A 20,279-nucleotide genomic window follows, 5' to 3' on the forward strand; every position below is an offset into this window, starting at 1 on the left:
TCCGACCGACTTCGGTCGGTAGGCGGTCGGTTTTCTGGGTATTTTTCGGCAGAATACAACTGTTTTATAGTTGCACCACCTGCCAATAATCAATCGCTTATAATGGCAGCATTACATTGCTGCCATTCAACCAATATCAACAATAATAATAACAAAGTATGCTCGAGTTTCAAGCAACAACATGGGCGGATGTTCACAACCAGTACGAGTCAAAGATAAGAATTGAGGATGATCAGCTCGATTTTCCGGCATCAACCAAGTGTTGAAGACCAATTTTGGCCCTCCTTTTTTTTCAATCAATTTCTCTATGCTTTCTAATTCTTAATAATTTACTAAATATATTTGAGATATTTTATCCAAAATATTTGTTATATTTTTCTAGCCTCAAGATTTTAAAATGAAAATATAATTATTAGTCTTAATATAATTTAGCATATTAATTTATGGTTATTATATCGTGATTATTTTAGTTAATTAATCACCATTATTTATCATTTAATTCTAATGGATCTTAATTATGAATACAATAATTATTTTCTAATTATAATTTATTTCTCTATTTTCTATCTATATAAATGCATAAATATACACTAATTATCAATTTCTATAACTATATAATATAATACATTTTATTATAAATTATTATAATTATGGAAGCATAATGAAAATAATTTAAAAGAAAAGGGACTTTTAAATGCAAATTGGGCCATCTTAGCAAAGTCCAATTGTTATTCAAAGAGACCATTTTAAAGAAAATACATATTCTAGATTTCTCGACCCAAAAAGAAGAAAATCACACCAAACAAGCCCATAAAACATACCATACCATACCTGCCGGCCCATCTGTCTAAATCTTTCATATATATAGACTGTATATAAGCTCCATGTCAGCGACACCAGGCTCCCAACATCCAAAAACACGCGCCTAACGTACGCCCTCCTCATCCCTTCACACTCTGACCCCACATCTTTCCATATGGATTCATTAGATCAAGTCTATTTTAAATTAATGGTCAAGATCATTTCTCCTTTCTTCTAGAGAATTTCAAAATAAATGCTAGCACTTATTTAACTTATTATTTTTTATTTACTTACATCTGAATTAATCTCAGCCCTTAGATGCATCTAATGCAACAGTTGGATTTCTTTCTAGAATTAAAGTCAATGTTTGACTAGGGTTCTATCTCTTTCCCTCTCTCAAACAAAACGACGTCTCTCTCCTCTCATCATAAGATTTTGGCTTCTTCTCCCTTCTTAGAAAAGATTTGACTCCCATATCTTATAATCAGAAATTGTGTGACCATTCTAAGGAAATTCTCTACAAACTCAAGCACTTTGATTGAAGAATTCAAATTTGTTTGCCATTTACAATGAAGATGACAGAGGTAAAAAGGTTCTCTTTTTTGTTTTCTCCAAATTTTCACTATTTCAGCGACCAAATCCCAGTTTTTCCTGCTTATATCATCCTTTGCCTTTCTGCTACACGCCATTTCAAATGGATCTTTAGCCTTTTGAAACCCTAGTCTTTTAAGAAGCCCGCTCAAACAAACCCTAGCTTGTCCTCCTATAAATAGGAATGTTGGTAACAATTTCGGACATATTTTGAAAGCTGCCGCTCTTACTCTCTAAAAATTATAGTTCTTTACTCATTTTCACCCCTAAGATACTCTCAGAATTTTCGAATTGCTCTCCCTTACCTCTGTCAATCTCAGTTGTGACAGAGGTGGTGTTTCGAGGTCGTCAATTGATCACATCCAAAACACACCTCAAAAGATATATGAAACGGTTGTATGCAATAATAGAAACTCAACTAAGAGTTGGGGTCGAATCCACAGAGAGCTAAGATGGGAGTTAGGGGTATATATTTCAATTTGAGCAATTGGATTATCTAGATTGCACTTCCACAACAAGGATTTGTTTTCTTTTTCTAATGTTTCTCCAATGATTGCAAAATAAAGAAAGAAGACTAGAGATAATTATTTTCAAGGTTTTTCCAAATAGATAAAAATCCTAGGGTTGTGACCATGACCTAGGTGTTTGTCTAATGGGCTAAAGACTTTAATGCTTATTTTGTCGATTGAGGTGTATTATAGCTCTCAACTCTAAATTACCCACTCAATACCTCTCGGTCAGAGAGTGGTTTTGCCCAATTTGGCTTTCTCAAGACCAAATGGGGATCACTCAAAACAGTTGATAAGAGCTCAAGTCAGGTTATTACTATCTCTAGGTTGAACCCTTTAATTGGGTTAATCAATCTCTCAATTGACCCAATTCCTTGTTAGCCTAATTATCCTAGAATATGTCCCTCTTTCTCAAGTAGAGACTACGCCAAATAGGCATGAATTAATATTTGCAACTATTAATTCTACAATTAAAGCATGAACTAAGCTAAATAATCAACACCCAATCATAAATAAGCATTAAATTAGATACCCATAAGGTTTACACACTAGGTTGGGTCATAACCCTAGTAAAAGTTTAGCTACTCTTAATGGGGTTTAAAGAAAATAAGGAATAAAAACTAATTAAACTCATAATGTAAGCTTAAAATGATTAAATCTATTGTAAATACACCAAAGCAATGTAAAACCTCCTAAAGTAGTAAAAATAAATTGCTACAGCAACTTCAGAGGTTCAAACTTGACCTAATTTTGTGAAACTCGTCTATTTATAGAAGGCTGAAAATCTCAAACAAAAATGCCCCTCGGGAGGTTTTGCGGCCGCACAATTCCATGTGCGGTCAGCAAATTACTTCATCTGGCAGGAACTGGAGTTCTGCGACCGCACTTTTCTGAAATGCGGCCGCGAGGCATTCTTCTGCGGCTGCACATTTCTGGACTGCGGCCGCAAGGCAACTCTTCTGCAGTCCGCATAATTAGGATTGCGGTCGCACAATTTTTGTGCAGTCCGCAATTCACAGAGGCTCCTAGACTTGGTCTTTTTGCATACTATCTGATCTTCAACTCTTAGCCCAGCTTTGCGGCCGCACAATTCATGTGCGGTCTGTACTTTACGCAAATGTCAGCTAAATTCTTCCTCTTGGTTTACGGCCGCAGATGGAATTATGCGGTCCGCAATTTCTTCTGAAGACCGCACATTTGTTCTTCTACGCCCTTTATTGCCTTGGGATTCGAATTACTCTTTTTTAAGTTGGATTTCATCTTGGAAGACCAACTTCCAGTATTCCTGTAATTTTGCACAATTTCATTAGTTTCGGGAACACAAACTTATCAAACCCCCACTTATCAACTCCCCCAAACTTAAGTCTTTCTTGTCCTCAAGCAAATAAATTAGTTTCCACCTCCAAAAGTTAAGGATCATTCTAGCGACTCAAAGGTAAGCCATACATACATCAATTGGGACCAATAATTACCCACACTACTCATGTATTATCAAGAAGGCGACAAGTTAAACATTCATGCACATATAGTTCTAATATGACATTTGAGCTTCAAGAATTGACTTTACTCATCAAGGACTCTTGCTCTATCATGCAGGTCATGGTGGACTCCAAACTCTTCCTCCTCTACCTTCCATTTTCCTGGATCACTTAAGAAATTTAGCACTCAATCCAAAGATTTATGAAAGGTTCACTCATCTCTCTCAAGAGAATATCGCAAGTACGGCTTCAAGTACTATAGGCTTTCCCCTCATGTAGATCGCCACTAATGTAAGCTCACTCGGATTGAAATCAAGTAGGACTTCTTTCGGGATGTAATAAAGGCTTTTGGATTTGGGTTAGATACAGTATGGGTGAGTGGTTACACCTTTCTTTAAGCACTCTATTCTTCATTTCTCGGCTCACACTTTGCCAATTCTTTGAGGCACTTTATTTTCCTTGGGGGAGTAGAAAGACTTAACATCACTCTTTCTTGATCATTACATTCATTTTCTCCCTCTTTGATTTCTCCATATTTGGGATCATACCCTCCCTTTTGAATCCCTTCAACTCTTCCACTTATTCACTATTTTGCATTTTTCTTTTTGTTCTTTTCTTTACTTTACTTTCCTTCTCATTATTTCTTTTCTCTTTTAGTACCTTGATACCTTTTTCAAGTTCCTCGTCTCTCCCCCAAACTTATATTTTTAGCCATTTGTTTCTCAAGAGTGTTAAGGAAAGCTCAGGTGCCAAGGGAGGGTCACGACAAAACGGGTAAAGGCTTGTAACATGGTCATCAAATGAGAAAGGCTCGAGGCTCAAATGGGTTGACTAGGGATAATGACATTAGTTAGCAATAAAAAACTCAAACGGGTCAAGGAGGGCCTACAATCACTTTTCAAACCAAGCAAAACTTACGATTTCCCCTTGAAACATATTCTAGGCAAGTTCTGGACCCTTCTCATGGATACTTGGACTAGCAACAATTCATCTCACCCCTCACGCAACTGGATTTTTAAAGAGGAAATAGTCGAACAGAGGTCCTCAGTTTACTTCGCATTTCTGGAGAGCAGTACAAAGTAAGTTGGGGACCCGTATAGATCTCAGCACCGCATTTCATCCACAGATCGACGGGCAGTCGGAGCGGACAGTTCAGATCTTGGAAGACATGCTCAGAGAATGTGTGATTGACTTTGGGGGACAGTGGGACCGGTTCTTACCGTTGGCCGAGTTTGCTTACAACAACAGTTACCAGTCCAGCATCGAGATGGCTCCATTTGAGGCTTTATATGGTCGGCGATGTCGTTCCCCCATCGGGTGGTTTGAGCCCGGCAAGGCTAAGTTATATGGTACTGATTTGGTGAAGGATGCCTTGAAAAAAGGTAAAGTTAATTCAGAAACGACTTCGCACAGCACAGTCCAGACAGAAGAGTTACGCGGGCTAGAAAATGCGTGACTTATCATTTATGGTATGTGAAAAGGTTCTCTTGAAAGTCTCGCTGATGAAGGGGATTATGAGATTTGGGAAGAAGGGCAAGTTGAGCCCAAGGTTTATAGGCCCATTTGAGGTGTTGAGACGAGTTAGAGAGGTTGCTTATGAGCTTGCCTTGCCTCCCAGTCTATCGGGAGTTCATCCGGTCTTCCACGTGTCTATGTTCCGGAGGTATCATGCCGACTTGTCACAAGTGTTATACTTCAGCACGATTCAGTTAGATAAGAGTCTGGGTTATGAAAAGGAGCCAGTTGCCATTGTTGTTAAGCAGGATCGCCAATTGAGGTCCAAGAGGATTTTTGCGGTAAAAGTTCAGTTGAGGGGCCAACCAGTCGAGGAGGCGACCTGGGTGTCCGAAGAACATACGGAGCAGATACCCGTACTTATTCAGCACTCCAGGTATGATTCTAGACCTGTTCGGGGACGAACGTTTGTTTAAGAGGTGGAGAATGTAATGACCCGATCGGTCGTTTTGCTTTCTATAACCATGTTCCCCTAAATAAGACTCCCCGTATATGTTTTTACTGTTTTTATGACTTGCGGGGATGGTTAGTTCGAGATTTGGAAGGGTTCAGGTTGAAATCGGAAACTTGGTTCCTTAAGTTGGCCTTAAAAGGCTAAGTTTGACTTCAGTCAACATTTTGAGTAAACGACCTCGGAATATAGATTTGATGGTTCCAATAGGTTCGTATGGTGATCTCAAACTTTGGCGTATGCTCGTACCGGGTTGTGGATGACCTGGGAGCGTTTCGGCGCCTAATATTGAAAGTTGGTCCCTTAAAGCTTCTTGAAGTTCTTTCAATTTGGTTTAGAATAGGTTTTGGTGATATTGAGGTCCGAATGAAATTCTGAGACTGGTGTTAGTTTCGTAATTTCATTTAAGACTTGCACGCAAAATTTGGTGTCAATCCGAGTAGTGTAAGTACGTTTCGGCGCTTTGGGAGTAAATTGAAGAACTTAAAGTTCATATTTTTTTATCCAATTGGTTTTGGGGTGTGATTCTTAGTTTTAATGTCGTTTTGGGCGTTCCGAGAGTTCGAGAGGGTCCATTTTATGATTTCAAACTTGTCGGTATGTTCGGGCGGGGCCTCAGGAGCCCCAGGTATTGATCGGACGAGGCTCGAACCAAGTTGAAACTTGGGAGCAACAGCTGGAATTCCCAGCTGCTGGTGTAATCGCACCTCCGCTTGGCCAGCCGCAGGTGTGAGCCAGGAGCCACAGAAGCGAGCAAGCCAAGGCTGTCTAGGATTCGCAAGAGCGAGGAGTTTGGCGCACCTGCGAATGCGCAGGTCCGATGACTGTGACCGCAGAAGCGACTGTGTCCGCAGGCGTGAAAGCGTCGGCCGCAAGAGCGGTTGCGCAGGAGAGGACCTGGCTCTGTAAGTGTGATGGGCGAGTGGCTAGGCCGGTTCCGCAGAAGCGGACTTTTGTCCGCAGAAGCGGAAGTCCCTCCGTAGGTGCGGAAACCGCTAAAGGCAGAATCCTTCATTTAATACGGGACTTAGTCATTTTGGCTCATTTTATTCCATTGTTGGGCGATTCTTGGAGCTCTTAGAGAGGGGATTTTCATCTAACACCTTGAGGAAAGTAATTCCTACCAAATATGAGTCAAATACATAACTTATGGGTAGATTATAACATGTAAATTAGTAGAAATCATGGGTTTAGGAGAAAAACCTAGATTTTTGATAAAAATGAGATTTAATCATGATATTCGTTATGGAATCTAGTAAAAATCATATATTTGAGTTCATGAGATTATGGGTAAGAACTTTTTTCGAAAATTTCCGGAATCCGGGCACGTGGGCCCGAGGTAAATTTTAAGAAACTTACCTTTAGGGTTGGGTAACCTCTTTAATAGTTGGAATACGAACTTTTAAGCATGTATTGATTAGTTTATCTACTATTTGATTAGTTTTGGGTTGATTCAACACCGAATTGAGGGTGTGAGCACATTCTTGGACCGGGAAGTAGGCCTTGAAACGAGATAAGTCTCTTTTCTAACCTTGTAAGAGGGAATTAAACCCATAGGTAGACTTAATCATTATGTAATTCTATTTGTAGGGGCTACGTACGTACGAAGTGACAAGAGTCCGTGCGTAGCTACTATTCATGCTTATGTCCGGGTAGATTTAGGCTTACACCATATTTTTTTTTTGTTGATACCGTTGCTTGTTTATGCTTACTAATTATTTGGATTAAAGCGGAGGTTGATGATTTCAATATTTTAAAGGTTCCTAGCTGAATTTCTTATTTTGAAAAAGAATTGAGAAATGTTATGATAACTTGAAAAAATCTATATTCAACTGCTTCGCAAGTATGTTCCGTGAGCGCGGTAAATTTTCACTACTCTCATGGGAGCGGGTCGTTCGCCTCGGCAAGTTAATTGATAAATCTATGGTTTGGGCTGTTCGACCCTCGGCAGCGCACAATATATTTATATGTATATTTGGATCGGGTCATACGTCCTTGGTATAATTCGTGCGTAAAGATATTGAAACCCCTTTATATTTAATATTGTTCTATGGACTTGAAAGGTGAAAGGATTAGACGAGAGAAATGACTTGGTTCTTACATGAAATGAAATGATTGTTTACTTCTGAGTTCTATTATTATTTTATATATCATGTTTAATTAGAACTTCATACTATTATATTTTTGGTACATAGTAAGTGTCGAAGTCGACCCCTCGTCACTACTTCTTTGAAGTTAGACTAGATACTTACTGGGTACATGTTGTTTATGTACTCACGCTATACTTCTGTACTTGATGTGCAGGATCTGAGGCAGGTACATCTGGTTACCAGTCTGGCATGTACGCTTGACTTCTGGTCCGAGACCACATGGTGAGCTGCCCTTCTGATCCGTTCAGTAGCAGCCGGAGTCTCTCTTTTGATTTATTTTCTGTCTATACTATTTCAGATAGTACAATAGAGATCTTTTGTATATTCTACTAGTAGCCCACATACTTGTGACACCAGATCTTGGCACACACTAGTAGACTTGTGATTTTGGTTTTACTTCTATGGCCGTAAATATATTCAGCTACTTTCATTTTATTAGATTAAATCTGTTTTCTCACTAAACCTATTAAACTAAGGAAAGTTATTTACTTGGGAAAAACTTATTAAAATGGGAAAATCATTAGATTGTTCACTGTTGGCTTGCCTTCAGGATAGTAGAGTTGAGCCAGATGCCCCCTTTCTACGCACGCTTCAAATTCATCGGAGGATGATGATCCAGAGGAAGTGCGGTATGATCGTTATCATAGGATGATCATCAGGCCTGAGGGCAATGGGTAAGATTTATTTATTACTTCTTTGTTTTTGCTGAATTATAATAGCTAGTCTTGTTTATTTAATGTAATTGTTATGTTGCAGGTTCATACCTAATCATCGGACTACAAAGATAATCACTGAAACTCTTGGCCGGTTGTATGATTCACCCTATGCGATTTGGAGTGACTTTCCACCGGAGCTCGTGGAGCAAAATTTCAACCAATTTAAGGTTTTAATACAATTCTTATCTATTTAAGCATTATATTATCAATATTTTCATCTAACGTTACACACTTCATTTACAGACTAAGTGTGCCTGGGAGGACCGGCATAACAGTGCTATTCTTGTAAATTTTGAATTCAAATACCGTAAGAGACTATCTGTAATGACCCAATCGGTCATTTTAACTTTTAGAACCCCGTTCCCTAAAATAAAACTTCTTATAGGTGCTTGTAATGATTTATGACATGCGGGGATGGTTGGTTCGGGATTTGAAAGTGTTTGGGGGTGAAACCAGAACACTTGGTTCCTTAAGTTGGCCTTAAAGTGCTAAGTTTGACTTCGGTCAACATTTTTGTGAAAATGACCCCGGAATAGAATTTTGATGATTCCAACAGCTCCGTATGGTAATTTTGGACTTAGGAGCGTGTAAGGGTGGCAAGTGGGCCGGTCCAGGCCCGGGACCGGCCCGGGACCGCAGAACAAACGGGCCAAACGGGCTAAACGGGCCAGGACCGTTTGGCCCGGTTTTAGCGGGCCTGGGCCGGTCCCGTGGGCCGGTCCTATGATTTGGGCCCGTCAGGCCCAGGACCGTTTAGCCCGCCAGGGCTCGGGACCGGCCCGGTCCCTTAGCGGGCCAAACGGTCCCAACGGCTATTTTTTTTAAAAAAAATAAAAAATAAAAAAATAAAAAAAAATAAAATATAGCCGTTAGGCTATCAAAAATAGCCGTTGGCTATTTATAAAATAGTCATTTAACCTCCCCTCCCCCCCCCCCCAACTTTGTTTTAATCCCAAACTTTTTATAATTACATTTTTCCCCCTATTTTCAACTATAAATACCCTATACTATATAATATATATATAGTATATAAGATGTATATATAGCTTATCGAATATAACTTATATATATATATATATATATATATATATATATATATATATATATATATATCTTATACATTTAATATATATACTATACTATACTATATATACATCTTATATATAGTATATAAGATGTATATATAGCTTATCGAATATATATATATATATATATATATATATACAACTTATATCTTTTATACATTTAATATATATACTATACTATACTATATATACATCTTATATATAGTATATAAGATGTATATATAGCTTATCGAATATAACTTATTATATATATATACTATACTATATATACATTTAATATATATACTATACTATATATACATCTTATATATAGTATATAAGATGTATATATAGCTTATCGAATATAGCTTATATATATATATATATATATATATATATATATATATATATATATATATATATATCGATATACTATATATATATCTTATATACTATATATATTCGATATTAAATATTGAATATTAAAATTTAGGATGTTAAATAAAATTTAGGTCACAATTCAATAATAAAATTTTCAAAGCATTGCCTTAGATATTTTTTTTAACATTCTTTTATCTCTAATATCTATTTAAATTTTTTTTTAAATATATGTTGGGCCCACTTAGCCCGTTTAGCCCGCGGGCCGGGACCGTTTAGCTCGGGACCAAACGATCCTGGTCCCGGGCCGGTCCATACAAAAAGCCCGTTTAGGTCCGGGCCCATTTGGCCCGTTTAATTTGGGACCGGCCCGTGACCGTTTGGACCGGCCCACTTGCCAGCCCTAGGAGCGTGTTCGGAATTTTATTTGGAAGTCCGTAGTTAAATTAGACTTGAAATGGCTAAAAATAAGAATTTAAGTTTGGAAGTTTGACCGATGAGTTGACTTTTTGATACCGGAGTCGGAATCCAGTTCCGAAAATTTTCATAGCTCAGTTATGTAATTTATGACTTGTGTGTAAAATTTGAGGTCAATCGGAGTTGATTTGATAGGTTCCGACATTGAATGTGGAAGTTGAAAACTCTTAGTTTCATTAAGCTTGAATTGGGGTATGATTCATGGTTTTAGCGTTGTTTGATGTGATTTAGAGGTTCGAATAAGTTTGTATGATATTTTAGGACTTGTTGGTATATTTGGTTGAGGTCCCGAGGGCCTTGGGTGAGTTTCGGATGGATAACGGATCAAAAGTTAGACTTAAAAAGCTGTTGCAAATTTTCTCTTCTGCTGCATATTCTGGGCTGTGATCGAGCCTCAGATCGAGCCCCAGATCGAACCCAGATATCGAGCCCACAATCGAGGCCTGAGTCGAAGCCAGGGACGAGGCTCAGTATCGAAGCCTCGATCGAAGGCAAGGCTCGAGGGCTAGGATCGAGACCCATGCTCGATGTCCTGATCGAAGGCTCAAGCTCGATGCCATGATTGAGGCTATGATCGAAGGCCCAACCTCGATGCCCTGATCGAGGCCATGACCGAGGTCCAGGCTCGAGCTTGTGATCGAAGCCGAGATCGAGGCCCAGTTCGAGGACCGGTTCCGAAGGCTGCTGGGCAGTTTTATAAAAAGAGGGCATTCGTCCCATTTGCCATTTTTGACGAACTTGAGCTTGAGCAGAGACGACTTTTGGCAGATTTTCAAGGGAAAAATATTGGGGTAAGTGATTATAACTTGGATTTGGTCTACATATACAAGTATATCATTATTTTCACAATTTAATTAGTGTTTTGAGATTGAAATTTGGAAAAGTTTAGAAATCTCATAGAAACGAAATTTTGAGATTTCGGTATCGATTCGGAGTCGGATTTGAGTGAAACTGGTATGGTTGGACTCGTAATTGAATGGGTTATCGGATTTTATAACTTTCACCAGATTCCGAGATGTGGGTCCCGCGGGTGAATTTTTAATTAATTTCGGGATCTTTTCTTAAAAATGTAGTATTTTCTTATAGAATTGATTTCTACAATATTAAGTGATTTTATCGAATTATTTTGGTTAGATTCGAGCCAGACGGAGTTGGATAATCGTGGAAAAGGCCATATAGTGGATTAAATTAGAGCAAGACGAGGTAAGTCACTTGTCTAATCTTGTGAGGGGGAAATTACCTCATAGGTGATTAAAATTAAATAATTATTGCTAATTGTGGGGGGCTACGTACGCACGAGGTGACGAGAGTCCGTGCGTAGCTACTATTAATGCTAAAGTCCGGGTAGTTTAGGACTCAAAGCATGCCTTACTTGTGTAAATTGTATTCTTTGATTTATTTATATTAATTGATATCTATATGAATATATTGTGAATTGTTAGATAAAAATATTAAAGGATGGAAAGCTCTCATAGGCTTGATTGTCTGTTTAAATCAATTAATTGTTAAAAGAAATTACTCTCCTCCCAAATTCATCTTATAATGAATATACTCTCCTTCTGAAGGCACATAAGAAAATGTCCTCCTTTCTTGTGGAGCGGGCCGAACGCCTCGGCAGGATAGAAGCATCTATGGATCGCGCCGCACGTCCCTCGGCAGTGTACACGACACTCTGGATCGGGTCGTACGTCCTCGGCAGAAATCGTGCTTAATAATAATAATTACACGATACTTTGATAATTTATTTCAGCTCGTGAAGCTAATTAATAAATTAAAAAATCCTTGGAGTTTAATGAATTATTATTCTTGCTTGTTTAGGAATTAATTGTTACTCCTGTAAATGAGATTTAATTGATAAATTAGAATTTATTTGAATTGAAGGAATTTAATTAATATATTGAGAATTGTTACATTTGAAGAAATTTGATTATTTTCGCTGATTAAAGAAATTATTGTAAATTCTGTAAATCATGCTAATTTAAATATCCTAGTTTTATTTCAATTATTATTGACCATAGTGAGTGTCAAGGTCGGCCATCTCGTCTCTACCACTTCGAGATTAGGCTTGATACTTACTGGGTACATGTTGTTTACGTACTCATACTACACTTGCTGCACTTTTGTGCATGATCTGAGACAGGTACTAGTGGATGACCTATCATCACATACCCACATCATCCCGAGGCATAGTGGTGAGCTGCCTTTCTGAGCCGTTCTGCAGCTACCAGTGTCTCTTCTGATATTTATATTCTGTCTATTTCATTTCAGAGAGTATTTGGAGTTTTGTATAATCTACTAGATGCTCATGCACTTGTGACACCGGGTCTTGGCGCACACACATTGGTAGAAATTGGCATTTTATTATTTTCTTGGAATAAAAGTTTAACCAATGTACGTTTGACTTATTAGTTGGCTTGCCTAGCTGTAGTGTTGGGCGCCATCACGACTTATAGGCGAAATTGGGTCGTGACAATATGGTATCAAAGCACTTGGTTTACGTAGGCCTCATAAGTTATGAGCATACCTAATAGAGTCTTGCGGATCGGTACGAAAACGTCTGTACTTATCTTCGAGAGGCTATATGGTGTTAGGAAACTACCTTTCTTCATATTCCATCGTGCAATTGATGTAGTACTAAATATCCTTCTCTTATTCTCTCACAGATGGTGAGAACACGCTCTAATGAGATTCCAGACCAGGGAAGAGCTACTCCCCAGTTGCTAGAGGCCGAGGCTGAGGCTGAGGCCGAGGGAGGGCTCCAGCCTGTGGTAGAGGGCGAGGACGTCCCAGGACTATTCCGGTTATGCCGCCAGTGGATCCAGTAGAGAATCCCATTTTTGAGGAACAGGGTGAGGTGCCTGTGGCAGAGCCAGCTCCTGTGGACTTCACATCTGCACCGGGATTTCAGGATGTCATGGGTCGTATGCTGCGATTCATGGACAATATGACTCATGCCGGTTTATTTCCGGCAGACCCAGCCACATCTCAGGCTGGCGGGGGAGCACAGACCTCTATCGCGCAGGCTCATGGACAGGCAGCTGCTGTATATCAGACCCAGGGTGCACTACCCGTGGGTGGAGTCCAGCCAGTGGCAGCAGCTACACCTGAGCCCAGGCCAGCTGTAGCCGCCGATCCTCAGAAACTATTGGACAGATGGACTAGACTACATCCTCCTGTCTTCGGGGGTGAGCGACATGAGGATCCACAGGATTTCATTGATCGTTGCAAGGATAGACTATACAACATGAGGATATTGGAATCCCATGGGGTTGATTTCGCTACTTTTCAGCTAGAGGGTAGAGCCCGTAGATGGTGGCAGTCTTATGCTCTTGGCAGACCAGCAGATTCTCCTCCCATGACTTGGGACAGGTTCACCCGTATCTTCTTGGACAGGTATATTCCATCCTCCCAGAGGGAAGCGTTGCGGTTTCAGTTTGAGCAGCTCCAGCAGGGTCAGATGTTAATGACTGATTATGAGGTGAGGTTTTCTGAATTATCTCGCCATGCACTAATGATAGTCCCTACTGAGGCGGAGAGAGTGCGAAGGTTTTTAGCCGGTTTACATACTGGTATTCAGGCTACTATGGCTCGAGAGGTTGAGATGGGTACTTCTTATGAGCTAGTTGTAGAGATAGCTCGGAGGATTGAGGGTGTACGTCAGCGGAGCCGAGAACAGACTATGAGAGATAAGCGGTTCAGGTACTCTGGAGAGTTCAAAGGTGCTCCGTCCGGGGGCAGAGGTCAGTTCGTGAGGAGACAGTCCAGCAGACCCCCATATCCAGCACCACCACCTCCTTGAGGTGCTCCAGTGCGACCTTATCTCAGTGCTATCCTAGAGAGTTCTTACTGCCCACCAGCTATTCAGGGTCCTCCTAGTGGGTATTCAGGTCCCCAGGGCCAGACACTTAGTCAGCAGCCCATCACACCGAAGAGTTGTTACGAGTGCGGGGATCCCAGTCACATGCAGAGGTTTTGCCCCAGGCTTCGAGGTAGACCAGTACAGCAGGGTCAGCAGCCTATGCTTACCGGACCAGTTGCTCCACCAGTAGTCCGACCACCCAGAGGTGGAGGATAGGTGGGTAGGGGTCGTCCTAGAGGTAGAGGTCAGCCAGGCGGAGGCCAGACAGTTGGCGCTCCAGCTCGGTTCTATGCTTTCCCGGCTAAACCAGATGCAGAGGCCTTATATGCCATGATTACAGGTATTATTTCTGTTTGTGGCAAAGATGCCTCGGTATTATTTGATCCAGGATCTACGTATTCATATATGTCATCTCTATTTGCTCCATTCCTGGGTGTTCCTCGTGAGTCCTTGAGTACTCCTGTTTATGTGTCCACTCTTGTGGGCGATTCTGTTGTTATGAACCAGATCTACCGGTCCTGTATTATTACATTATGTGGTTATGAAACTAGAGCAGATCTCTTATTGCTTGAGATGATCGATTTTGAAATTATTCTGGGTATGGACTGGTTATCTCCATATCATGCTATTCTAGATTGTCATGGAAAGACTGTTAACTTGGCTATTCCAGCATTGCCTAAGCTGGAGTGGAAGGGTTCGCCTGTTAGTTCATCTAATCGAGTTATTTCTTTTATAAAGGCTCAACACATGGTTGAGAAGGGTTGTTTGGCTTATCTAGCCTATGTTCGGGATACTACTGCAGATACTCCGGCTATTGATTCAGTGCATGTAGTTTGGGAGTTCCCCAATGTATTTCCGTCAGATCTTCCAGGTATGCCACCTGATCGTGATATTGATTTCTGTATTGACTTGGCTTCAGATACCCAGCCTATATCTATCCCACCGTATCGCATGGCTCCGAAAGAATTGAAAGAACAGCTTGAAGAGTTACTAGCCAAAGGGTTTGTCAGACCGAGTGCATCGCCTTAGGGTGCACCAGTATTATTTGTGAAAAAGAAGGATGGAACAATGCGGATATGTATTTATTATTGCCAATTGAACAAAGTCACTATTAAGAACAAGTACCCGTTGCCGCGTATTGATGGTCTATTTGACTAGTTGCAGGGTGCTAGGGTATTCTCTAAGATCGATTTGAGGTCGGGGTACTATCAGTTGAAGATTCGGAATTCGGATGTTCCGAAGACTGCTTTCCGTACTAGATATGGTCATTATGAGTTTCTGGTAATGTCTTTTGGTTTAACTAATGACCCGACAACGTTTATGGATCTGATAAACATGGTATTCAGGCCATATATTGACTCATTTGTCATTGTCTTCATTAATGACATTTTGATCTACTCACGTAGTAAGGAGGAGCATGAGCAGCATATGAGAGTAGTGCTTCAGACATTGCGGGAACAAAAGCTATATGCTAAGTTCTCTAAATGTGAGTTTTGGCTAGAGTTTGTAGCATTTTTGGGACATATCGTATCGGGCGAAGGTATTAAAGTTGATCCCAAAAGATTGAGGCAGTTCAGAATTGGCATCGTCCCACTTCGGCCACGGAGATCAGGAGTTTTCTGGGTTTGGCAGGTTATTATCGTCGGTTCGTGGAAGGTTTTTCATCTATTGCAGCACCTTTGACCAAATTAACCCAGAAGGGTGCTCCATTCCGATGGTCCGATGATTGTGATGTGAGCTTTCAAAAGCTCAAGACATCATTGACTACAGCACCAGTGTTAGTGTTGCCTTCCGGTTCGGGGATGTATACAGTGTATTGCGACGCTTTGCGCGTTGGCTTGGGTTGTGTATTGATGCAGGAAGGGCAAGTTATTGCATATGCTTCACGTCAGCTGAAGCCCCACGAAAAGAATTATCCGGTATATGATTTGGAGTTAGCTGCGATTGTTCACGCTCTTACGATTTGGAGGCATTATCTTTATGGTGTGTCTTGTGAAGGTTACACTGATCATCGCAGTTTGCAGCATTTGTTCAAGCAGAGGGATCTAAATTTGAGGCAACGCAGATGGCTGTAGTTACTAAAAGATTATGATATTGCTATCTTGTATCATCCGGGCAAAGCAAATATGATTGCAGATGCCTTAAGCAGAAAGGCGGAGAGTATGGGTAGTTTGACTTTCATCTCAGCAGAGGAAAGGCCATTAGCCTCGGATATTCAGTCCTTGGCTAACAGACTTGTGAGGCTGGATATTTCAGAGCCCAACCGAGTTCTTGCATGTGTTGTGGCCCAATCTTCACTATTTGAGCAGATCAAGGCTCGCCAGTATGATGACCCACACTTGATGGTTCTTCGTGAAATGTTACTGCGAGGTGGTTCCAAGGAAGTCACTATTGGTGCAGATGGTGTTCTACGACTCCAGGATCGTCTGTGTGTTCCTAATCTGGATGAACTGAGAAAAAAGATCCTGGAGGAGGCACACAGTTCTCGATATTCTATTTATCTAGGTGCTACGAAGATGTATCGTGACTTGAGGCAGCATTATTGGTGGCGACGAATGAAAAAGGACATAGTTGAGTATGTAGCTCGGTGTCTAAATTGCTAGCAAGTTAAATATGAGCACCAAAGGCCAGGTGGTCTACTTCAGCAGATGACCATACCAGAGTGGAAATGGGAACGAATTACTATGGATTTTGTAGTTGGGTTGCTGCGGACCTTGAGGAAGTTTGATGCAGTTTGGGTGATTGTTGACAGGTTGACTAGGTCGGCACATTTTATTCCTGTTGTGACTACGTATACTTCAGAGAGGTTGGCTCAGATTTATATTCAGGAGATAGTTCGGTTGCACGGTGTGCCAATTTTCATCATATCAGATAGAGGTCCTCAGTTTACTTCACATTTCTGGAGAGCAGTACATAGTGAGTTGGGGACCCGTGTAGAGCTCAGCACAGCCTTTCATCCGCAGACCGATGGACAGTCAGAGAGGACAATTCAGATTTTGGAGGATATGCTCAGGGCATGCGTGATTGACTTTGGAGGTTAGTGGGATCGTTTCCTGCCTTTGGCCGAGTTTGCTTATAATAACAGTTACCAATCCAGCATCGAGATGGCTCTATTTGAGGCTTTATATGGTTGGCGATGTCGTTCACCTATCGGATGGTTTGAGCCAGGTGAGGCTAAGTTATATGGTACTGATTTGGTAAGGGATGCCTTGGAAAAGGTAAAGTTGATTCAGGAGCGACTTCGTACAGCACAGTCCAGACAAAAGAGTTACGCGGATCAGAAAGCGCGTGATGTATCATTTATGGTAGGTGAAAAAGTTCTCTTGAAGGTTTCGCCGATGAAGGGAATTTTGAGATTCGGGAAGAAGGGCAAGTTGAGCCCAAGGTTTATAGGCCCATTTGAGGTGTTGAAACGAGTTGGGGAAGTTGCTTATAAGCTTGCATTGCCTCCCAGCCTATCGGGAGTTCATCCGGTTTTTTACTTATCTATGCTCCGGAAGTATCATGCCGACCTATCACATGTGTTAGACTTCAACACAATTCAGCTAGATGATAGCTTGGGTTATGAAGAGGAGCCAATTACCATTATTGATAAACAGGTTCGTCAGTTGAGGTCCAAGAGGATTTCTGCAGTAAAAGGTCCAGTGGAGGGGCCAACCAGTCGAGGAAGCGACTTGGGAGGCCGAGGAAGACATGTGGAGCAGATATCCACACTTATTCAGCACTCCAGGTACAATTCTAAACCCGTTCGAGGACGAACGTTTGTTTAAGAGGTGGAGAATGTAATGACCCAACCGGTCATTTTAACTTTTAGAACCCTGTTCCCTAAAATAAAACTTCCTGTAGGTGCTTGTAATGATTTATGACTTGCGGGGATGGTTGGTTCGGGATTTGGAAGTGTTTGGGGTGAAACCAGAACACTTGGTTCCTTAAGTTGGCCTTAAAGTGCTAAGTTTGACTTCGGTCAATATTTTTGTGAAAATGACCCCCGAATAGAATTTTGATGATTCCAACACCTCCATATGGTGATTTTGGACTTAGGAGCATGTTCGAAATTTTATTTGGAAGTCCGTAGTTAAATTAGGCTTGAAATGGCTAAAAATAAGAATTTAAGTTTGGAAGTTTGACCGATGAGTTAACTTTTTGATACCGGAGTCGGAATCCAGTTTCGAAAATTTTCATAGCTCCGTTATGTAATTTATGACTTGTGTGTAAAATTTGAGGTCAATCGGAGTTGATTTGATAGGTTCCGACATTGAATGTAGAAGTTGAAAACTCTTAGTTTCATTAAGCTTGAATTGGGGTATGATTCATGGTTTTAGCGTTGTTTGATGTGATTTAGAGGTTTGACTAAGTTTGTATGATATTTTAGGACTTGTTGTTATATTTGGTTGAGGTCCAGAGGGCCTCGGGTGAGTTTCGGATGGATAACAAATCAAAAGTTGGACTTAAAAAGCTGCTGCAAATTTTCTCTTCTACTGCATATTCTGGGCTGTGATCGAGCCCCAGATCGAACCCAGATATCGAGCCCACGATAGAGGCCTGAGTCGAAGCCAGGGACGAGGCTCAGTATCAAAGCCTCGATCGAAGGCAAGGCTCGAGGGCATGATCGTAGGTAAGGCTCGAGGGCTAGGATCGAGACCCATGCTTGATGCCCTGATCGAAGTCTCAAGCTCGATGCCATGATTAAGGCTATGATCGAAGGCCCAACCTCGATGCCCTGATCGAGGCCATGACCGAGGTTCAGGCTCGAGCCTGTGATCGAAGCCGCGATCGAGGCCCAGTTCGAGGACCGGTTCCGAAGGCTGCTGGGCAATTTTATAAAAAGAGGGCATTCGTCCCATTTGCCATTTTTGACGAACTTGAGCTTGATCAGAGACGACTTTTGGCAGATTTTCAAGGGAAAAACATTGGGGTAAATGATTCTAACTCGGATTTGGTCTACATATATAAGTATATCATTGTTTTCACATTTTAATTAGTGTTTTGAGATTGAAATTTGAAAAAGTTTAGAAATCTCATAGAAACGAAATTTTGAGATTTCGGTATAGATTCAGAGTCGGATTTGAGTGAAACTGGTATGTTTGGACTCGTAATTGAATGGGTTATCGGATTTCATAACTTTTGCCGGATTCCGAGAAGTGGGCCCCGCAGGCGAATTTTTAATTAATTTCGGGATCTTTTCTTAAAAATATAGTATTTTCTTATAGAATTAATTTCTACAATATTAAGTGATTTTATTGAATTATTTTGACTAGATTCGAGCCAGACGGAGTTGGATAATCGTGGAAAAGGCCCTATAGTGGATTAAATTGGAGCAAGACGAGGTAAGTCTCTTGTCTAATCTTGTGAGGGGAAAATTACCTCATAGGTGATTAAAATTAAATAATTGTTGCTAATTGTGGGGGGCTACGTACGCACGAGGTGACGAGAGTCCGTGTGTAGCTACTATTAATGCTAAAGTCCGGGTAGTTTAGGACTCAAAGCATGCCTTACTTGTGTAAATTGTATTCTTTGATTTATTTATATTAATTGATATCTATATGAATATATTGTGAATTGTTAGATAAAGATATTAAAGGATGAAATTCTCATAGGCTTGATTATCTGTTTAAATCAATTAATTGTTAAAAGAAATTGTTTTCCTCCCAAATTCATCTTATAATGAATATACTCTCCTTCCGGAGGCACATAAGAAAATGTCCTCCTTTCTTGTGGAGTAAATGCATCTATGGATCACGTCGCACATCCCTCGGCAGTGTACACGACACTCTGGATCGGGCCGTACGTCCTCGGCAGAAATCGTGCTTAATAATAATAATTACACGATACTTTAATAATTTATTTCAGCTTGTGAAGCTAATTAATAAATTAGAAAATCCTTGGAATTTAATGAATTATTATTCTTGCTTGTTTAGGAATTAATTGTTACTCCTGTAAATGAGATTTAATTGATAAATTAGAATTTATTTGAATTGAAGGAATTTAATTAATATATTGAGAATTATTACATTTGAAGGAATTTGATTATTTTCGCTGATTAAGTAAATTATTGTAAATTCTGTAAATCATGCTGATTTAAATATCCTAGTTTTATTTCAATTATTATTGACCATAGCGAGTGTCAAGGTCGGCCATCTCGTCTCTACCACTTCGAGATTAGGCTTGATACTTACTGGGTACTTGTTGTTTACGTACTCATACAACACTTGCTGTACTTTTGTGCAGGATCTGAGACAGGTACTAGATTTTCGGGAAGTATCGGAGCTTCTCGGATTCAGCCCCTTAGT

The sequence above is a fragment of the Nicotiana tabacum genome, chromosome 2, assembly GCF_000715075.1.
Source record: "Nicotiana tabacum cultivar K326 chromosome 2, ASM71507v2, whole genome shotgun sequence".
In the NCBI taxonomy this organism is placed as follows: Eukaryota; Viridiplantae; Streptophyta; class Magnoliopsida; order Solanales; family Solanaceae; genus Nicotiana; species Nicotiana tabacum.